Here is a 6,000-nt window from a genome sequence, read left to right on the forward strand (position 1 = left end):
TAGCAGAGGCTTTGGAAACCCTGTGTGCTGCAATTTAATTTACACATTTACTCAGTGGTTTCTCAGGAAGCGGCTCCAGGAGTCCTAGAGGAGAGGATGCCGCACACAAAGGGCTGGGGAGATCAGAGACTGGTTGTCTGGGGCAAGGGAATGCCCTGGGCTTGGGGTCCTGCAGGCCTGCTTGGTTTTCTAATTGAATCCTCCAGGTCACTTCCCCCCTCAATGAGCATCTCCACTCTTCCCTCATGTCTTCTGGCATTAACTACGCTCCCTTTACGCTGCATATCAGCTTTTCTAGGTGTTGACCATATATTTTGCTTTTATTCCCAAGACTGACTGTAGTGTCCAAGAGATGGACTCAATCTAATCACTTAATTTGGGAGGAGCATAAGGGGGCAGGCGGTTGCAGAAGGTCATCACTGAGGTCAACACTGAGATCATTTCCAGTGTTCTCTCTCTCTCTCCTTTCTTTCTTTCTCTCTCTCTCTTTCTTTTTTTCTTTCTCCTTCCTTCCTTCCTTCCTGCCTGCCTGCCTGCCTGCCATCCTTTCTTCCTCTCTCTTTCTTCTCTCTCTCTCTCTCATTTGTCTATTTCCCTCTGTCACCCAGGCTAGAGTGCAGTGGTACCAACAGAGCCCACTGCAGCCTCAGCCTCCTGACTAGCTGAGACTACAGGTGCTCACCACGACACCCAGCTAATTTTTTGTAGAGATGGAGTCTCGCTGTGTTGCCCAGGCTGATCTGGAACTCCTGGCCTCAAGTGATCCTCCTGCTTCAGCCTCCCAAAGTGCTGGGATTACAGGCATGAACCACTGTGCCCGGCCTCCAGAATTTTCTGTCTCTTTTCCCCCAGTTTCTAATAACAGAAAAAAAAAAAAAAAAAAAAAAAAAGGCAGCCAGGTTGAGTGGTCCATCCAGAAAAGGTCCTTGGTAAATGCTGACTAATTTTGCCTTCAGGGTTCAATGGAAACAATATTGCGAAGTAGCATCGGTTTCGTTAAGGTTTCCCAGGCATTGTGCCTACCTCACAATGTTGCGGTTCTGGTTAAATGGGCTAATACTTGTGCAGAGCTCAGGACAAGGAAAACTCTTAAGTGTTAGTTGTGGTTGTTCTCTTTGCCACCTCTCCCGCAATCATGAACCCAGAGCCCTTTCTACCCTATTTCTTCTAATTAGAAAAGGTCTCATGATTTGGCCTGAAGCCAATGCATTCAGCATGATGCAGTGGAAAAAAACATTTCGAGTCTATAGACCTGGAGTGGAAGACCTCGGTTGGAATTCTACTCTGCACTTAGTAACTGAGTGACCTTGGCCTAGTCTTTTGACTCCATAAGCTTAAGTTTGTGCCCTCTTGAGTGATATTAATAATAATATTCCACAGGACTGGACGCAGGAAGAATGTACAACAGACTAAAATCTACCACAATCCTCGGTGATAGTGATTGCTATACAATAGAACACTTAGACTAACATCTACCGCAATTCTCAAGGATAGTGACTGCTGTACAATAGAACACTTTCCACTACCGCGAAGCACAGTGACAGTGAAATGTTACTTCCTTCCCAGTTACAGCCCCACCCCTTCCCTAAGGTCTTTTCCTTTTATCAATGGAGATGATCAATTAATCTAAATGAATGAGGCAGCACTGAACTTCCTGGCATTAGCAGTGGGCGGAGGAGGTCCTTGGTTGGACAGTGGAGCTTCATTTTGTCCTTGAAACCCCAAGGTTAGGTACAGAGTGGAGATGGAAGGCAGAGAGCGAAAGTCTTTGCTCCAAGTTAAGAGAGACAGCCAGGGGAACCGATCCAAAATGGCAGCTTGAGAGGAAGCAGTCGGCTGCCTGTTCTGGAACCTCTCGGAGCGGTGTTTAGAATGTTCTCTCTTATTAATCCTATTTAAAGCCCGGCTGCTGAGAGGGGAGGCGGGGAGTCTTGTTTCAACTTGCAGCGGTGAGGTTCGCTGCCGCCACTGCCTCTGCTGTGGATGCAGGGCTGAGCCCAGTGCTGGGAGGGGCAGGGGAATTTCTCGGGGCCACCGCCGCTGACTCTGGCAGCCCCTCAGGAGATCTGCTGAGGCATCCCCTCGCCTCAGACCTGCTTCTGACTCGCCCGACCCTGACCCTGAATTTTGTTGCGGGAGAGGCTGTTTGCTAAGAAAGCAGGAGGTGTGGGCTGGCCTGCCGGCTGGTGATAAAGGAGTGTTGCAGAAAGGTGACTCTCCATTGAAGTGCCGTGGATAGTGGGTTAAAAAAAGCGGGGGCGGGATTTTGTGCAAGAGTGTTTTCTGGGAAATTCCCTCTCCCTCTGGGCATGGGGAGGTCTCTAGCTGGTTTTGAAAACTAGGAACGAGTATTCCCAGCCTTCCTCTTTGAGGTTCTTCTGGAAGAGCCAGATCTAGGGAACTGGGGCCTTCCTCACATTGAAGGGGAAACGTGTGAGTGAACCTGCGATGAATAATGTGGAGCCAGCGTTTGCAGAGAAAGAATAGTGGACAAATTTACCTCTGTGGCGTTATTTCTGAGAGGCCAAAAAGAGACTATTTTCCCCCCTTAATATTTCCCTGTAATTGATAGTCAATGCTTGGGGTTCATCTATGGATGGGCAGGTGTTATCTGCAGCCTGGAGCTCCTGGGCAGCTCTGACATTTACTAGCTACATGATGGTGGATAGGTCATTTACTGTGAGCTGACTTCTCTGTCAAGTGGAGAGAAGCCCCCTGCTCCTGTAAGTCACTGTGAACACAGGGCAGATGCATTCCTTTCACTGGGGAATCTCCTCCTCCCTTGTGCAGATTTTAAGCCTGTGGCTGATACTTTTCCCCAATATTCCCATTTGCTTTAAGGGTCAAACACTGAAATTTTAACAGAGACAAGCTTGCTGTCCTTGTTTCTTCCTCTTGATTTGGGGACAGTTTCCCTGGATCTGCTTCTGACTGTCTGCAAAGGTACGGTGGAGAAGGTCCCAGCCTTTCTTAGCAGGGCTGGCCTGTGATTGAGACACCTGTGTGCTACAATTGGGGGTAGAACTGACCCCCAGGAACAGGCAGAATCCTCCAGTGGCATCTGAAGATTTCGTAGCAAGAGTAATTTGCCAAGAGGAAGCCAAACTTGGGTTCGTCACCGGTCAGGCCCAGTGACCTTTGTGCAGGCTCTTCAGGGTTCTGTATCTTGTTTTTTCCTCCCAGTAAAATGGGGATAATAAAACTCATCTCATGTTTCCATTTGGCTTGCATGAGGGTGACAGGAGACTGTGAATGAAATGCTGAAAACGTAAGGTAATTTAGGCTCCTGGGATTGTCGGCTCTCCTTGATAAATGCCCATTTGGCGGTGCTCTTGTTACCTTGAAACACGGCCAACTTCACTCTGATCTGCGTTAAACTCCCACATTGCCAGGCACGATCCTCAGTGCCTTGAAAGCAGTAAAGCAGTTGGGTAGAAGATGCTATTTTAGGACTTAAAACTGAAAAGCAAAAAAAAAAAAAAAAAAAAGGAAAAATCAATGTGAGCATAAAGGGATAATTTAACAGGCTTGTACTCGTGAGGGAGGGGAAGAGACACTGTATATGAACTTCTAGTTCTAGTGGAACTTGACATTTATGTAGCAAGTTAAGTCACCACAACCGAAAAACAAGTTAATAGCCCTATTATCACCAAGCAGGGAAAGACAGAGAGGTTAAGGGAAAAATACTCTTATTTTGGACTGACAGAATCTTGGCCTGGATATCGGGGGATGTGTCTTTTTTTTTTTTTTTTTTTTTTTTTTGAGACGGAGTCTTGCTCTGTCGCCCGGGCTAGAGTGCAGTGGCCGGATCTCAGCTCACTGCAAGCTCCACCTCCCGAGTTTATGCCATTCTCCTGGCTCAGCCTCCGGAGTAGCTGGGACTACAGGCGCCCGCCACCTCGCCCGGCTAGTTTTTTGTATTTTTTTAGTAGAGACGGGGTTTCACCGTGTTAGCCAGGATGGTCTCGATCTCCTGACCTCGTGATCCGCCCGTGTCGGCCTCCCAAAGTGCTGGGATTACAGGCTTGAGCCACCGCGCCCGGCCAGGGGGATGTGTCGTTGTGAATTTTCTATTCTCCCTGAGGAGCAGAGACTTAATATATTTGTAGAACACTTTATACATTCAAAGTCCAAACGGTCTCTCATTTGATCTTTGCCAAACTTTTAACATAGGGTGGACAGGTGTTACTATCCCCACTTAGCAGATGAGAACACTGAGGCTCAGTAAGATTAAGTCACATACCTACAAGTCACAGAATGAGGCAGAAATCACTTATTTCTTTGGTTCCCGTTCCTGGCACCAAAACTGAAACACCCAGCCTGTAATTAGAATTTCACAGAATCTGACGAGGCTAAATGTCTTCCTGTCCAACTTCTCACCCAATGCAATAATCCTCACTACCAGGCACACAGCAGGTGGTGTTCCGACTCGGCTGGAAGACTTATATTGACAAAGAACTCACTACTTTATGAGACAGATCATTCTATTTTTTTACATCTGTAAATGTTGGGGAGTTTTGATAAAATGAAAACAAAAATCTGTCTCCTAGTAATGTTTACCCATCAGTCAGTGGTATATTAAATGTTGAAGCCGAAAGAGATCTTAGAAATGATGAAATGATGGCTCAGGTCTAAGTGATGGGGTTACTACGAGTGGGTGGGTGAGCTCAGGGCTCTGCCTGCCAGTCCAGTCCTCTTAGCCCAACTACGACAGGTTAGTTCTGCCCACCTGAGCAACCCTGATGAGCCTACTTTTCACCTGGAAGTCTTGCAGATCTCTGAAAACCACAATCCAGGCTGGGCGCAGTGGCTCATGCCTGTAACTCCAGCACCTTGGGAGGACGAGGTGGGCAGATCACTTCAGGTCAGGAGTTCAAGACCAGCCTGGCCAACATGATGAAACCCCATCTCTACTACTACAAAAAAAAAAAAAAAAAAAAAAAAAAATAGCCGGGTGTGGCAGCATGCACCTATAGTCCCAGATACTCAGGAGGCTGAGGCACGAGAATCACTTGAACCAGGATGGCGGAGATTGCAGTGAGCCGAGATTGCACTACTGCACTCCAGCCTGGGCGACAGGGCAAGAGTCAGTCTCAAAAAATAATAATAATAATAAAATAAAAATAAATTAAAAAAAATAGAAAACCACAACCCAGTCTACCTTTAAAAAAATTTTTTTTTTTAGATTCAGGGGGTACATGTGCAAGTTTGTTACATGAATATATCACGTGAAGCTGAGGTTTGGGCTTCAGTTGAACCTGTCACCTTAATAGTGAACATAGTGGCCACTAGGCAGTTTTCCAACCCTTTCCCCAACTCTCTCGCCCCTCTAGCAGTCCCCAGTGCCTATTGTTCCCATCTGATGGGAACAATAAGATATCCCGGCCGGGCGCGGTGGCTCAAGCCTGTAATCCCAGCACTTTGGGAGGCCAAGACGGGCGGATCACGAGGTCAGGAGATCGAGACCATCCTGGCTAACACGGTGAAACCCCGTCTCTACTAAAAAAATACAAAAAACTAGCCGGGCAAGGTGGCGGGTGCCTGTAGTCCCAGCTACTCGGGAGGCTGAGGCAGGAGAATGGCATAAACCCAGGAGACGGAGTTTGCAGTGAGCCGAGATCGCACCACTGCACTCCAGCCTGGGCAACAGAGTGAGACTCTGTCTCAAAAAAAAAAAAAAAAAAAAGATATCCCATGCGTACCCAATGTTTATGTCCATGTATACCCAATGTTTACTTCCCACTTAAGAGTGAGAACACGTGGCATTTCATTTTTTGTTTCTGAGTTAATTCACTTAGGATAATGGCCCCCAGCAGTATCATGTTGCTGCAAAGGTCATGATTTCATTTTTGATGGCCAGAGAGTATTGTGTCTATGTACTACATGTCACATTTTCTTTATCTAACCCACTATTTTTTTTTTTTTTGAGACAGCCTTGCTCTGTCTCCCAGGCTGGAGTGCAGTGGCACAATCTCGGCTCACTACAACCTCTGTCTCCCA

Source organism: Rhinopithecus roxellana, chromosome 9, assembly GCF_007565055.1.
Source record: "Rhinopithecus roxellana isolate Shanxi Qingling chromosome 9, ASM756505v1, whole genome shotgun sequence".
NCBI lineage: Eukaryota > Metazoa > Chordata > Mammalia > Primates > Cercopithecidae > Rhinopithecus > Rhinopithecus roxellana.